This window comes from Phyllostomus discolor, chromosome 1 (assembly GCF_004126475.2).
Source record: "Phyllostomus discolor isolate MPI-MPIP mPhyDis1 chromosome 1, mPhyDis1.pri.v3, whole genome shotgun sequence".
Classification (NCBI taxonomy): domain Eukaryota; kingdom Metazoa; phylum Chordata; class Mammalia; order Chiroptera; family Phyllostomidae; genus Phyllostomus; species Phyllostomus discolor.
Window position 1 is genome coordinate 182,495,390 of NC_040903.2, and position 17,377 is coordinate 182,512,766.

A 17,377-nucleotide genomic window follows, 5' to 3' on the forward strand; every position below is an offset into this window, starting at 1 on the left:
AAGAATTGTAAGAAACCAAATAATAAGAGATAACAGGGATGATGTATGAAAGGAGACAAGAAATAAATAAATCAACAGAATAACTGAAAAAATATTTACAAAAACAGTTGGGGAAGTATGAATGTTGACTTGATATGTGATATTCAGGAATAATTGTTAACTTTAAATTTGCTGTTGGACTGGATGTTTTCTTCTCCAGGCTCAGCTTCTATAAAGCTATAGTTCTAGGTAGTAGGTTTGCAGCCTAATTATTTTTTGTACATCTTTCCTCCTTCCTCTCCTCTCCTCATTCCAACTTTCTCCTTCTCCCCCCCTCCCCAAGCTGCAAATTTTATTCTCATCCTCACCCCTTGGTGTCAAACCTGGTTTTGTTCTGTTGCTGTTACCTGCAGGAGTTGAACTTATGACCTTTGCTTGCTGTAGAACCATTATCCAGCTATCTTATCTGCCCCCCTATACTCCATCTTAGGTATGGGTTACTGTTTGGAATTTTTATTTTTTCTGTCTCAGGGAGATGTTTATCTTTGTTTTGAGTTTAGCCATGTCTTCCTGACAATCTTTCATGTTTCATCTGTCATTTAAAATATTTGAAATAGAAGCATCCTTTTTGAAATTCTTTATTTTTACCTATTATAATCTTTATTTATTTATTTATTTTTTAATATATTTTATTGATTATGCTATTACAGTTGTCCCATTTCCCCCCTTCTCTCCCCTCCACCCTGTACCCCCCTCCCACCCACATTTCCCCCTTTAGTTCATGTCCATGTGTCATACTTATGAGTTCTTTAGTTTCTACATTTCCCATACTATTCTTGCCCTCCCCCTATCTATTTTCAACCTACATTCTATGCTACTTATTCCCTATACCTTTTCCCCCTCTCTCCTCCTCCCACCCCCCTGCTGCTAACCCTCCATGTGCCCTCCATTTCTCTGGTTCTGTTCCTGTTCTAATTGTTTACTTAGTTTCTTTTGGTTTTGCTTTAGGTGTGGTTGTTAATATTTGTGAGTTTGCTGTCCTTTTACTATACATGTCTTTTCTTTATCTTCTTTTCTTAGATAAGTCCCTTTAGCATTTCATAAAATAAGGGCTTGGTGATGATGAACTCCTTTAACTTGACCTTATCTGAGAAGCACTTTATCTGCCCTTCCATTCTAAATGAAAGCTTTGCTGGATAGAGCAATCTGGGTTGTAGGTCCTTGTCTTTCATGACTTGGAATATTTCTTTCCAGACCCTTCTTGCCTGTAAGGTCTCTTTGGAGAAATCAGCTGACAGTCTGATGGGAACTCCTTTGTAGGTGACTGTCCCCTTACTTCTTGCTGCTTCTAGGATTCTCTCCTTTGTTTTTACCTTGGCTAATGTAATGATGATGTGCCTTGGTGTGTTTCTTCTTGGGTCCTACTTCTTTGGGGCTCTCTGAGCTTCTTGGATTTCTTGGAAGACTGTTCCCTTTGCCAGATTGGGGAAGTTCTCCTTTATTATTTGTTCAAATATGTGCTCAATCTGTTGCTTTTCCCCTTCCGATTCTGGTACCCCTATAATTCGGATATTGGAACGTTTAAAGGTGTCTTGGATGCTCTTAATCTTTTCCTCAATTTTTTGAATTCTTATTTCATCATGCTTTCCTGCTTGGTTGATTCTATCTTCCTTCTGGCCCACTGTATTGTTTTGAGACTCATATTCCTTCCTTTCACTATTGGCTCTCCTCCGAGTGTCTTCCTGCATCTGTTTTATGGTAATCTGCATTCTTTCATCTAAATTTCGTCCAAAATCAACCAGTTCTGTGAGCTTTCTGATCACCAGTGTTTTGAACTGCGCATCTGATAGATTGGCTACTTCTTGGTCGCTCAAAAGAATGAGTCCTGGGGGACTGATCTGCTCTGTTGAAAACATAGTTTTTTGTGTTTTTTTTTTCCCCCTGTCTCTCCTTTTTTTTTTCCGGTCTGGTTGCTCTTGTTACGGTGGGGGGGCAGAGCCTTAGGTGCTCACCGGGGCTGGGCACTCCAGTCGCTAGATTGTGACGTTATATGTGGGGGCGGGGCGGGGCGGGAGAAAACAATGGCGGTAGTTCCATTCCCCTGGACTCAGACCCTTGTCTGGGCTTCTGGGCCGCGAGTTCTGCCCTGGTCCACAATCGCTACCCCTCTGGGTCTGCCAGCCGCAGCTTGCGTACTCAGGGATCACCGCTGCCGTCTTGCGCGCCGGATGGCTTTTGCGCCGATTTTGCGCCAAACCAACCCGAGCCAGCCCCGCACCCGCCGGCTCGTCTTCTCCTACCAGTCCGGATGAACGCGTCTACTTCAGCTTCTTGGTTGCCCGACTTCCATTCAGATAAATCCTCTGCTGGATCTGGGTGTTATTCTGATAGTAAATTATTGTTGTAAATTATTGGTTTTCTAATCTTGGTTGTGCGAGGAGGCACGGTGCATCCACCTATTCCTCCATCTTGCCGGAAGTTCAGCCATAATCTTTATTTTTTTAATTGAAGTTCAGCTGAATGTATCCTGAGTACTCTAGCTCAGTGATCTGTTCCCTCCTTTTGCTCAAATCTGCCCTTTCAAAATCTTCTTGGGTGTTATTCAGCTTTAGAACAAATGTGATTTGAGAATCATACTAATTTGTCATGATTACAATCAGCCCAAATCCTTAAACCTTAGTTGTTCTTATTCCTGCTGGTTGAGCTTACTCATCCCATGTTTCTATAGTCTGGTATCCCTTGCCAGTCCAGTTGGGGCTGAAGACATTGTTCTTTTTTGAGGTGGACTGGTATCCCCTGCTATCTGAAGTCTGTCACTTGTCTAAAACTTGGGGATTAAATGTACCTAGCATTTGTTCAGTGACTTGAATTCATTGTTAAAAATGTTTTTTTTACCCACTGTGAACATTTTTTGAAATTCTTCGAGGGAGGGAGGGAAAGGGTCAAAGAGAGAGAGAGAGAGAGAGAGAGAGAATATGAATAACTGAAACATTGATTGGTTGCCTTCTCTCATGTGCCCAACCAGGATATGTCCCAACCAGGGATTGAACCCCACAACCTCCTGCAATTTGGACATATATATGCCTTGTCTGGGAATCAAACCTGTGACCTTTTGGTCTATGGAATGATGCTCCAATCCCCTGAGCCAGACCAGCCATAGCTGGTTTCATTCTTGAAACCTTGCTTCTAAGTCATGAAAAGCTGCTATATGAAAATACATTTTTATAGGTTTTTTAAAAAGATTTTATTTTATTTATTTTTAGAGAGGGAAGGGAGGGAGAAAGAGAGAAACATGAATGTGGGGTTGCTGGGGGTGGGGTGGGGTCATGGCCTGCAACCCAGGCATGTACCCTGACTGGGAATGAAACCTGCAACATTTTGGTTCGCAGCCCGCGCACTCAATCCACTGAGCTATGCCAGCCAGGGTCATTTTCATTGATTTTAATGGGAACTTAATGCTGCATTCCATCCCAACCAACCAATTTTCACACATAGGGATATACTAATCTAGCAATGAAGACTGGTTTGTATAGGTATAAACACAATTTGAAAGTAAATAATTGCACTGTGAACATGTAATGTGATAAAATGAAGGTGTACTGTATTTGCCAAAGGAGGAAGAGAAAACTTGGTGATGGCTGGTGAGGTGTCATTCTTTGCAAAGTCTTCTTTTTCTACCATTTTCCTCACCAATTTCAACATTATTGGAGGGTTATGTTGCATTCAATCTGCACTTAAAAGTCACATTGTGGCACAGATGTGGCACCTTTGTGGGAATAAGAGCCAAACACAAGTCCTTTAAGCAATGTGGAAATAGAACATAGGCAGAAAAACCTGAAGAGTAGTAGGTGATAATAGCTCTGCATTCCTCTTGCTTGGCATATGTCGACAAAGCAAAATGTTCTGGGTTTATCCAGATGTGTGTAGTACTTCAATACACATGATGTATTTCAACTGGAAACCACTGTATTGAATAAATTGAGTGTGTCTTTGGTTGAAATAATGTTGAATTTCATTCTTTATAGGATATTTATTTTATGTGTTTGTGTGAACAGTCACTAATCCCAGAAAAGGCCATTGTTGGAAAAGTAGTACTTGTCAGGAGTCACTTTGATGAAAACCAGTTAACTGAATCAGTGAGGTAAGTCTGTAGACGGAAGTAACACAGTATCCCTTTGTATTGGAATTCCTGCTGTTCCAGTTATGGAACTGAAAGGGTCTGGCAGCAAAGGATACAATAAAAATCTTATTTTATGAAGCATTATTTAGTTGGTTTGTTCTTTGTTCTCTTTTGAGATATCCTTGGGTTCAACAAATTATAAAGTGGCAAGCTTGTCTTATCCAGGTAACTGATTAAAATGTTAGTAAGGTCAGGGAAAGAGCAGAGTCATTTGATATTGATTAAGATACTTTGTAAACCATTAATGGGCAACTCTGGGATGTGATCATTTAGCCTTTTAAATATTCCCTGATTTCTATTACTGTTCAGCCATGTTTAGTACTTGTCTTATCTCCTTGTATAGCTTATCTATTTTATCAAGTGTTCTGCCCAAATCAGACATTACAGTGTATATTGGGTGTTCCTGACTTAGTAAGCCTTTTTATTAAAAAACAAAACAAAACAAAACAAAACAAAGAGTGGAATTAGGCTCTGACCAGTGCGGTTCAGTTGGTTGGGCGTCATCCTGCAAAGTGAAAGTTTGCTGGTTTGATTCCCGCCCAGGGCACATACGTATATCAAATCATCACACTATACGTGTAAATCCTGGGGCATGTAAGGCAGCCCATCCATGTTTCTCTCCATGTCTTTCTCCCTCCTTTCCCATCTCCCTAAAAATAAACTTAAAAAACCTACATCCAGGGACTGAACTGGCAAACCAGGTATGCGCCCTGACTGGAAGTCAATCCAGTGACCTTTTGCTTTGCAGGTCAGTGCCCAGCCAACTGAACCACACCAGTTGGGGCTGATGCTCTTATGTTTTTTAGTTAGTGACACTTTCTAAATTTACCCACAACGAATTTACCAATTTGTTTTGATCTTTTGAAAGGTTTTATTTATTTACGTTTAGAGAGAAGAGGAGGGAGGGAGAAAGAGAGGGAGAGAAACACTGATTTGTGAGAGATACATCAGTTGGTTACCTTCTATACTCCCCAGACTAGAGACCTCGCTTGCAACCCAAGCATGTGCCTTGAATGGGAATCGAACCAGTGACCTTTGGGTTCATAGGCCAGCACTCAGTCCACTGAGCCACACCAGCCAGGGCTGAATTCACAAATTTTAGTTGAACTATTTTCTGCTATTTTTAGTACATGACAGCTCTTGTTTTATTTTAAAACTCTTCTATAGAAGGCATCTTCTATAGTGGGGAAAGCAGAGGCTTTTCATGGATCTTGAAATGTAGGATCATGGCATCTGTGCACTGTCTGTTAAAGGTAGTACCTATTTTTGTGCGGCTCTTGAGGTTATTGTGTAAACATGGTTTCTAAGCAGTCTCCGGAGCAGGGTGGCCATAGGGTAGGGACCTCTACTTGTGGCTATATTTTATTTTATTTTTTCCAGCTTTATTAAGATATAATTAACATATAAAATTGTGTAAGTTTAAGGTGTACAGTGTGATGATTTGATATGGGTATATATTGCAAAATGATTACTACAATAAGGTGAGTTAACACATTCATCAACCCATATATTTACAGTTTTTATTTTTTTATCTTTTGTGGTGAGAACCTTTAATATTCTTAACAAATTTCAATTGTATAGTACAGTAATGTTAACTATAGTGACCATGCTGTACATGATATCCTCAGAACTTATTCATATTATAACTGGAAGCTTGTACTCTTTGACACCTTCATCAATTCTCCCCCACCCTATCCTCCTGTGCCCACCAGTCTCCTCTCTGTGAGTTTGGATATTAGATTACACCTATAAGTGACAGTGTATGGTATTTGTCTTTCTCTGATTTATTTCACTAAGTACAATACCCTCAAGTACCATCCTTGTTGTTGCAAATGGCAGGATCTTCTTTTTCATGGCAAAATATCCTATGTGTGCGTGTGTATATGTATGAATATAAAGAGAATATGATGTATGTGTGTGTAGTCATTCCAGAAAGTATACAGGCATACAATATGAAAAATAGAGACATTTATTAAAAAAGATACAAGATACAAAAAACATTGTACATAGGACAATGACACCTCAGTCTCCTTCAAAGTAGGCACCCATGATCTATCTCTGGTTATGACTTTCTTGAAGAAACCTGGTTTATCAGTAGTGGTTTGACTCAAGTCATTAGTAATTACATCATGATGTTCCTTCTGCTTTGGTAGCAGAAGCTGCAGCATGAATTTTGCCACGACACGTTTCATGGCAAGATCCTGTGTCAAAATCTCAGACATAGTAGTTTTTGGAATCCCCACATCAGCTTCTAGTTAGTCTTGCAGGTATCAGTTGCTGATCTTTGTTGTTTCCAGCCTGTACACGTTCAACATTTTCAGGGGTTCTGCTTGTTGCAGGCCTTCTGGAATGTGGATCACTTTCAGTAGATGCTTGACCACCTTTGAAGCATTTATTTGTGCTGCACTCATTGCAGTGTCCCCAAAAACCTTCTGAGATGTTTGAGTAGTTTCTGTGAAGGAATGAATGTTCAAGCTTAACACAAAATGTGATTCAGATTTGTTATTCTACTTGCTCAGTGGTTTTGAATGTGACAGTGACACAGTACACGTGCTCACTCAATGGTGTCTACTGCTCCCACTGACTACCACAGTGATTGAACTCATTGTTCACGTGTGCACATTCCAGTCCACTCTCCTTGGCTGCCAGGTCACGTGAATGTCATGAAAAGGGTTCTTGTTACGTTAACAGTGGCTGGAGTTTTTCTGGATAGACTATTTTTCATATATGTGTATATATATATATATATCATATTTTCTTTATTTGTCTATTGACAGACACTTTGTTTCAATGTCTTGGCTATTATAAGTACATATAAATAATGCTTAATTCAACAGGGTGGGAGTGGGGGTGTAGATATCTTTTCGAGACAGTGATTTCATTTCCATTGGATATATACCCAGAAGTGGGTTGCTGGATTATATGGTAGTTCAATTTTCTTTCTTTCTTTTTTTTTTTTTTTTTTGAGGAACCTCCTTACTGTTTTCTACAGTAGCTGTGGAACTTATTCATATTGTAACTGGAAGCTTGTGCTCTTTGACCACCTTCACCAATTCTCCCCCACCCTATCCTCCTGTGCCCACCAGTCTCCTTTCTGTGAGTTTGGATATTAGATTACACCTATAAGTGAGAGTGTATGGTATTTGTCTTTCTCTGATTTATTTCACAAAGTACAATACCCTCAAGTACCATCCTTGTTGTTGCAAATGGCAGGATCTTCTTTTTCATGGCAAAATATCGTATGTATGTGTAGCCAGTACACACACACACACACACACACACACACACACAAATAGCCAGTACTTGTTACATCTTGTCTTTTTGGTAATAGCCGTTCTGATAGGTGTAAGGTCATATATATTTGTAGTTTGGATTTGCATTTCCCTGATGATTGGCAATGTCAAGCACCTTTTCACGTACCTGTTGGCCATTTGTGTATTTCCTTTGGAAGAATGTCCATTCCTGTCCTTTGCCCATTTTTAAATCAGATTATTATTATTATTTACTATTGAGTTATGTGCCTTCCTTATATATTTTGAACACTAATGCCTTATTTGATATGTATTTTGCAAATATTTTTCTCTCAGTCTGTGAATTTCCTTTTCACTTTTTTGGGGTTTTTTGTTTTGCCATGCAGAAACTTTCTAGTTTGATATAGTCGTTGCTGATTTTTATTTTTGCTTGTACTTTTCACATCATAAGCAAAACATCTCTCCAAGACCATTGTCAAACAGCTAATTGACTTTTTTTTTTTTATAGGAATTTATGGTTTCTTACATTATGGTCTTACATTTAAGTCTTTAATCAATTTCTGTAACTGGAAGAAGATTCTTTAACTGCACTGTGGGTTAATAATCAATTTATTAAGAAGTAATTCTCTAGGAAAAATATAAAAATGAAAATGCATAAGTAGTTTGTCTTATTTTTCACTTACAGTTTATAATCAATATTATTTTGTATTACTTTCAGGTGTACAACACAGTGGCATGACAATCATATACCTTGTTACAAAGTGTTCCCCCAATAACTCAAGTACCCTCCTTGTACCACTGAGAGCTACTGCAACACTATTGACTATATTTTCTGTGCTATCCCTTACTCCTTGTGACTTTTATAACTACCATTTTGTACGTTGCCCTATTTTAATTCTTTCATTTGTATGTACTTGGAGTTTTGAGTATATGTAAGATTTTGCTATTCACAGTTTTGCTGTTTGTGTAGACTCTTTGCTTTCTCTTAAATAGCAGAGGTAAGAATTTGTGGATTGACATTAAAATAAAAATTAAAGTGTAGATTGTAGAAGTGTAGAAATTGAAATATAGACAGTAGAATAGATTGCACAGTTTTAGAAAAAAATAAGGCTTTTACTGTTGTTTAATTGTGTACTTGATTGTAAAATATTGTGCAGTTTTGTCCTAATTTTATGTGGCTTTGTGCTTGGAAGCTCTGAACACTGTAATTGAAAGCCAGAAGGAGAAAATACTTTGCTAGAATTTTTGCCCCTTGGTTCTTGAAAAGTTTCTTAGGAAAAAGGTCAGCTCTAATCCCTAATAAAAGAGTTTTATAATATAATCAGTCCTATTCTGTTTGGAAAAAGTAATCATTTACAAAAGCTACATTCTAGATTATTAAATTTCAGATAAAGTATTTTTTATTATTTGCTAACCTTAACAATTAGTTTTTTTTAAAGATTTTTATTTATTTATTTTCAGAGAGGGAAGGGAGGGAGATAGAGAGAGAGAGAGAGAGAGAGAGAGAGAGAGAGAGAGAGAGAGAGAGAGAAACATCAATGTGCGGTTGCTGGGGGTTATGGCCTGCAACTCAGGCATGTACCCCGGCTGGGAATCGAACCTGCGACACTTTGTTTCCCAGCCCGAGCTCAATCCACTGAGCTACGTCAGCCAGGTAACAATTAGTTTTGTTACACATAGCTGACAGACATTATTTGCTTCTGAAAAGTGCATATTCCAATGTTTAGCTGGTTTTGGAATTTTGTGTTAATGGTCATTGTTTCTATGGAGATTTTATTCCGTTATCCTTGGGATTCTATTGCTGAGTAATATGTAAGTGTAATTTCATTCCTTTATAGGTAATTTTTTCTGTGTTTTCTTTTAACAGCTGCATTGTTGTCTTTTGAGTTACACAGTTTTACTACACATAGATTTAGGTATTTTTCTTTTCATTTATTATGTCCAGATTTTGTCACCCTTCTGGAATTAGAAGATTTGTATCTTTCATCAATTTTTTGAAAATTCTCAGCTGTTATCTCACCAGATATTATCTTTCATGGTTCTTTTCTCTCCTCAGATTTCCATTTGACTTAATGGAACCATTTAATTCTCCCCTTCATATCTATTAATTTTTCTCTCATGTTTCCTTAATATATTCTGTTGTGCTGAAGTGTCAGTTTTTAATCAGATCTCTTTCTGGTAATTCTTCAACTGTGTATGATAATCAGTCCATTTAGTTTTTAATATCTGCATGTTTGTGTATGTGCATATGTGTGGTGGATGCTCACACACAACGGAGTTTCTTCAACTCTTAGTTGTTTTGGTCTTATATGAGTGTCTGTATTCCTTTTTTATGTGTGTGATTTCTTTTAGCTTCTAATAGCTAAAAAAATTTTTTTTGTCTCTTACATTATTCTTTTTGGCTTTCTTGGGGATGTAATCCCTGTTGGTATCTATTTGGGTTGTTTGCTTTTTTCATTTTTTGTTGTAAGTTCACTTTTAGCAAGAGTGAGTCTGCAAATACTGTACTGTGCAGGCTAGACTGGGTAGAAGGAATTTTCCTCCAGAGACTTATATGGTATATAAGTATATATGACTTGGACTTGTTTTGTTTTGTTTCTGTCTTTTAAAAAATGTTTTATTGATTATGCTATTACAATTGTGCCATTCCTCCCCCTCCCCCCAATTCCCCTCTGCCCTATACCCTCCCTCCCACCTGCATTCCCCCTGTGCCTTAGTTCATGTCCATGAGTCGTACATATAAGTTCTTTGGCTTCTCCATTTCCTATACTATTCTCAACCTCCTCCTGTCTATTTTGTACCTACCAATTTGTGCTTCTTAATCCTTGTGCCTTTCCCCCCATTCTCCTCCCCACTGATAACCCTCTGTGTGATCTCCATTTCTGTTTATTTGGAAGAATTTTTGCTAGAAGTGGATTTGTCAAGTTAGTTTTTAAAATTCATGATTTAGTAATACGTGTGCATGGTGGGACTATGTAAACATTCTGAAATACATAAGGTAAAAAGTTACTAGGAAGAGTACCTAGACGTCACCATGTAGTTAATGGTTTCTACTGTGTCTTCCAGGAGTTTATTAAGTATATATGAGCATGACTGTCACTTAAAGCACAATTTTCTCTTTATACTGTTTTGCAACTTGCTTTTTATATATTTTGGTTTATTTACAACATTTTTTTAATGTTTCCCATATTACATGTAAAGTTCTACAGCAAGCTTAACTAGTCACTTTCCTAATGTCAGACATGGCTCTTTCTAGTTTTATTTGTTTATTTTATTTTAAAAACATTTCATTTATTTTTTAGGGAGATGGCAGGGAAGGGGGACAGAAAGGGAGAGAAACATTAATGTGAGAGAAAAACATTGATTGGTTGCCTCTCATATGTGCCCCAACCAGACACTGAACTGGCAACCCAGGCATGTGCCCTGACTGGCAGAGGAACCAGTGATCTTTACTCTGTGGGAGAATGTTCAACCAACTGAACCACACCGGACAGGGCTCTTGCTAGTTTTATAAAGTTACAATGCTAAAAGTGGGCATTTTTTTTTAATGCTTTAGAGAGAAGGGAGAGAGAAATTGATGTGAGAGAGAACCATTGATTGGTTGCCTTCTCATATACACTGGGACTGGGGATCAAATGTGCCTAGACTGGGGATTGAACCTGCAACTTAGGCATGTTCCCTGATGGGGAATTGAACCCATGAACTTTTGATTATGGGACAATGCTTCAACCAACTGAGCTGCACTGTCCAGGGCTAAAAAATTTTTGATTATATCTTTGTATTTGTGTGATTATATCTGTGGAATAAACTACCAGAAAAGTAGTGTTCAGTATTTTTATACTTTAAGATTTGTCCAATTTTCTAAATGGATTGCAGTTGTTATAATTAAAGTAACACTGTAGGAGAAGACTGATTTTCACTCTGGCCTAGGCCTGATTTTTTTTTTTTTTAGATAGCTTTATTGAGGTGTGATTGACATATTGAAGTGTACATGATAAATTTTGGCACACCTGTACACTGGTGAAACTATCACAGTCAAGATAATGAACATGTGTATCATCTCCAGTCTTTCCTCCTGTTCCTTGTAATCTCATTCGCATGTGTTCTTGTTCTGCTAAGACCAAGTCGAGAGAGTTGGCATACTGTTTTAATTTCTTTAATGTGACTGAATTTTCACTAAAAAGTACATACAGATTATCTTTTTTTTTTTTCCCTCTGGGAAACTTTTACATATGTCCTTCAACCATTTTCCTTTTGGGTTCATCTTTCACATTATAACATATTTGTAAGTAAAGGCAACTACATATGTCATTTTTTTAGATTAATTACTTATTTTTTGCCTAAAATAAAACTTTGATCCATATAGAGCTGAAGTAGGGGCTTAATTCCCCCCCCCAACCCCAAATGGCTGTCATTTGTGCCAGTACTACTTCTTAAATAATCTGTTATTTTTTTTCTGTTGATTTGAAATGGGCCATTGATGATATACGAAACTTTCCTAGGTATTTGTGGCTATTTCTGTTTGTGTTTGACTGTTTTTGGGCAAGTTTTTTAAATTCTTGTTTCATAAGTGAAGTTTTTTCATTAGTTCCCTTAAGGACTTTTGGATAGTATTTGACATTCTTGGCTTGTTATTTCCATTTTATGTTTAGTATGTGAATGATGTTTTTAAGTATGGTGTCTTTTCTGGAAATAAAAAAGAATATATATAACATTTTATCATTTTAATACTTTCATTGTTGAGTGACTTAAGGTGATGCATCTAAGAGTTATTTTATCAGCCTGTTATGTTCAACTTTAACATCCAAGCCAAACTTTCCTAAGGGATAACAGATTTTGAAGTAGGTTTTCTGTTTCTGGAAAATTTAACAGATAACAGACACCACTTATTAGGACTACCTCATGTAGTGGGACTAGACCTGCTTGATGAGGTTAAGATAGATATAGGGCTACAGGGAGAAGTTATAGAGAGGTAAGATTTTAGATTAAAACTAGAATGTTCTGACATCTTTTCTAAAGATATAAAAGGGGCTTATGGAAGGTGCACATTCCTGGATTTCAGGCATAGGCTCACTGACCATCGGGTCCAATCCCGGGATGGCTAGTAGGAGTAGTTGGCCCTTTGCAACCTAGTATTCTTATAAAAAGTAAAGGTAGGTCAAGATTACAGATTTTAGGGGAGAAAGTCTTCTGTATATGGTATAGCTGTTTTACAGTTACTGCATTATTGGTGTAAGTTTCATGTTCTGATGTTAATTTTTGAATAATTTATGATTTATGTTCTTATCATTGGAAACTTATTTTATGTATTGATTTGAAATACTGGGTATTTAAAGTGTTTTCAGTTTTTGGTTTTAAAACTTCTAACTTTGGACTTCTGGTCAAGATGGCAATGTAGGTAGACATGGCTTGCCTCTTTGCACAACCACATCAAAATTACAACTAAACTATAAAACAACCATTATTCAGAACCATCAGAAATCGAGCTGAATGGAAGTCTGACGACTGAGGAATTAAAGAAGAAACTACAACTAGACTGGTGGGAAGGGCAGATATGCAGAATGGGCTGATTTCACACCCATGGGTAGCAGATAAAAACTGGGAGGGATATCTCAGGGGCAGAGGGTCCTGGTCCTACACTAAGTCCCCCAGCTAAGGGTTCCAGTGCCAGGAAGAGAAGTCTCCATAACTTCTGGCTGTAAAAACCAGTGGGGATAGAGGCTGTGGAAGATGGAAACTGCTGGACTCCCTGGCAATTCCTCTTAAAGGGCCCATGCTAACACTCAGACTCACTCCCTCTGAGCTCTAGTGCAGGGGCAGCAGATTGAAAGGCATTAGAAACATATTGGGAGGAAGTGAACTGTCCAGCATCAAGGTGAGAGCTGGGGTGCAGCTTTCCCCCAGACAGAAGTGCTGGCAGAGGCCACTGTTTTCTGAGCCCTCCCCAACAGAGCCACAGAGCCAGCAGGGGGTGCTATTTATAAGTGTCCATCAACCTGGCTTACACTGTTTGCCCCTGGTGATTTTCTAAGGCTCCACTCCACCCAACTTTCAGGCCCACTCAAGCTGTTTTGAGTGGCTTTTCCATACATATGGCTTGTATGGGCACATGCTTCAGATTTTCCTAAATTCTATCTAAACAAGCAGATCTGGCTTCAGTGAGCCCCAACCTCTTGCTCAGTTGCTCCCAGGCCTGGCACTAGGAACAGCCAGTATTGGTTCACCGCTTGGCCTTGCCTGGGTACCTCCAAGCCCAGCACAAGTAGCAGCTATTTGCAGGTTGCCTTGTATCTTATGCTGTATGGTCCTAGACAGAATGCAGGTGGTGGCTGATCTTGGATGTGCCAATAGCAGTCAAGGTTCAACTACAGCAGGAGGGTGTACATAGCTTACACAGTGGCTTCACCTCAAGTACTCATATTGGGTAATAGGAGAGGTTGTGCCACTGGACCCTACAAGACACCTACTACATTAGGACACTCTACCAGGCATGGTATCTAATACATAGAAACAAACAGAGGGAGGCTGCCAAAATGAGGAGACCAAGAAATAGGCCCTAAATGAAAGAACAGAACTCCAGAAAAAGTAATAAATGGAGACAAGCAAACTACTAGAGGCAGAGTTCAAAACACTGGTTATAAGGGTGCTCAAGGAACTTAGTGAGACCCTTAACAGCATACAAAAGATCCAGTCAGAAATGAAGGACACCAATTAAAGATTAACTTACAGGGAATCATCAATAGAGTGGATAAAGTCAAGAATCAAAACAGCGATTTGGAATATAGGGAAGCAAAAAACAACCATTCAGAATAGGAAAAAGAAAAGAGAATAAAAAATAATGAGGATTGGATAGTGTATGGAGTCTCTGGGACAACATTTGCAGCATGGGGGTGCTGGAGGGAGAGGAGAGAAATTGGAAACCTATTCAAATAATAATGACAAAACTTTAATAACTTGGTGGAAAAAATAGACATACAAATCCAGGAAGTGCTGGGAGTCCCGAACAAGGTGAACTCAGACCCACAGCAAGACACATCATAATTAAAATGCAAAAGGTTAAAGACAGGGAGAATCTTAAAAGCAGCAAGAAAAAAGCAGTTAGTTAACCTACGTTGTTGGTGCTCCTCCAATTCTGTCAGCTGACTTCTCAAAAGGAACTTTGCAGGTTAGAAGAGACTGGCAAGAAGTATTCAATGTGATAAAAGCAAGGGCCTACAACTTAGATTACTCTATTGAGCAAATCTATCATTTAGAATTGAAGGGCAGATAAAGCGCTTCCCAGATAAGACAGAACTAAAGGAGTTCAGCACAAACAGACCAACATTATATGAAATGTTAAAAGGGTTTTTAAGAAGTTCAAAACTATGAACAATAAAACGGCAATAAATACATATCTATCAACAATTGAATCTAAAAAACAAAATAAACAGAACAGAAACCAAATGAGAAATACAGGGAATGTTTTGATGGTTGCCAGATGAGAGGGGAGTTGCAGGGTTGGGTAAACAGGTGAAGGTATTAAGGTGCACAAATTACTAGTTACAGAATATTTATGGGGATATAAAGTACAGTGTAAGACACATAGTAGCCAAAGAACATACACATGACTCATGGATGTGGACAATGGTATGGGGATTGCCTGAGGGAGTGGGGGGCTTGATGGGGGGCAAAAGGGACAAAATTGGGACAATTGTAATAGCATGATCAATAAAATATAATGAATAATTTAAAAAACAAATTTTTGTCTAATTATAAGTTGGTTTCCTTACAAAAGAAGTTTTTAACTAGATTGTCTTGTGGAGTTGTTTTTCTTAATTAAATTTATTGGAGTGACATTGGTTAATAAGACTTCTGTGGAGGTGTTTTTAAATGAGTAATGTCTTTTCCTGAGAAAAAGGACTAGTTTGGGCTTGATGGATGAGTAAACAAAAGTGTGAAAGATATTGGTGTAACTTTCAGCAGCTACCTTGTCAGTTTCTTGGAGAACCTGTTCAAACTGACTTATCTATTGAATTTAAAGGATAAATAAATTCAATTAAAAAATAAAGTGTGTTGTGTTCTAATACCTAATGGAGAAATTAAATTAGTCATTCTGGCATTAGTTGGATTCGTTTCAGATTTTGGTAATAGTAGTAGTACTTCAGAATGACTGTTGTTGAAATATCTTAAGGAGTGTGGTAATAAGCTGTGAGTCATAGAAATAACTATGTGTTGCAATTTAAAAGGTGCAATTGCACCACAGCTTCGAGATTTCAGTGTAACCTCTAAAGTTAATTTTAGGAAAGCTGTTATAAATGGAGTTACCATGTCAGGTACCTCAATGTTTGATTTATTAGATCATCTTGTCTTTTGATTACTTTGAATCTTTTCCCTCTCATTTTAAAAGATAATTTTATAATTGTTTTGTGGACTCAGGGGCCATTATACTGACTAGAGAGTGGGAATTTAGATGAGTTTATATATTTTGATGGTTATTTAAAGAAATTGATTAATGCTTTGTCTGATTTTCTCATCAGTGTCTTTTTCTTATTACTTATAGAATCACATTTTTAAAAATTCTTATTGCAGATGTAATACGCTTGTAAACTTTTAAGCATATGTAACTGTACAAAATAAGAAGAGTCTACTTAGTGTTTTCTTCAAGTACTTTATATGTTTTTTTATGCCTAAAACTTTAATCCCTGTGGGTGTTTTTCTTTGATTTGAATGATTTAGCCTTTCCTTTGCTGATTTGAACTAACTTACAATTAACTAAATTTTAAAAATCTATTTGGATCCATTTTAGATTTTGAGTACCATTATTGTCTGTTCTTTTATCTTTATTACACTTCAGTACTTTCCAATAATGGTTAGATTGTCTCCTGTCTTGGAATTCTGTGAATGTGTGTGGAGAGAATAAGGGCTTCAGAATTTTAGGAGAAGGAGGACTAGCTATAGGGATTGGTACCTGAGCTGGAAGATCAGGACCACATTGAGGCTTAGGTTAGGGTTTTTTTTTTTTCCCTTCTGGTTTATAGATACTATGTACTTGCTTCCTCAGCTAGATTATACGTGAATCTATTTATGGAACACTACTAAGCATATTGCATTTTCAATTCAAAATTTTAAATTTAAATGAAGATTGCGGAAGTTTTCCTTCATTATTTTTTCAAGTATGTTTTTCAATTTCTTGCTTTTCCTCTTCTCCTTCTGGGACCCCTATGATTTGGATGTTGGAACATTTAAAATTGTCCCAGAGATTCTTTAGACTCTGCATTTTTTTTGAATTCTTGTTTCTTCATTATGTTTCACTTGGATGTTTATTTCTTCCTTTTGTTCCAAATTACTGATTGGGGTCCTGGTTTCCATCCCTTCACTCTTGGTTCCCTGTAGATTTCCTGTTATTTCACTTTGTATAGCCTTCATTTCTTCCTTTGTTTGATGACCATACTTAAACATTTCTGTGAGCATCCTGATTACCAGTGTTTTGAACTCTGCATTTGATAGGTTGTCTTTTCTCCTCCTTGCTTAGTCCCTTTTCTGAAGTTTTGGTCTGTTCATCATTTGGGCCATATTTCTTTGTCTCTGAGTTCCTGTAATGTTGTAAGGGGTGGAGCCTTAGGTATTTGCCAGGGCAGGGCAAGGCAACCCATGTCACTGTGTTGTGGCACTGTTTGTGGGGGAGGGGTCAGAGAGGGAACAATGCCACATTCTTGGCTTTTGCTCCACTCTCCGTTACTTCCTCGCTTACCACAAGCAGATTGTGTCCTTTCAGGTGCTGATTCCCAGGTGCTGATTCCCAGGTGGGCGGGCTTGTGTACTTCGTAGGATCCCATGAGCCTCTCTAAAGGATCTCCTGTGAGACTGGGAGTTTCTTCTGCTGCCACAACCCCCACAGGAATTTACAGCCAGAGGTTTTTAAGACTTTCTTTTCCTGCACTGGAACCCTCGTTTGTGTGGTTTGTCTTGCTCTTCTGTTGTTCATCCT

General features: G+C 38.0%; 1 protein-coding gene across 10 annotated transcripts in view; it reads left to right on the forward strand.

Moving 5' to 3' along the window:
* Nucleotides 1-17,377, forward strand: part of KTN1 (kinectin 1) — a 110,785-nt gene that overhangs the window by 12,164 nt on the left and 81,244 nt on the right. The gene's annotated exons all lie outside the window — the stretch shown is intronic.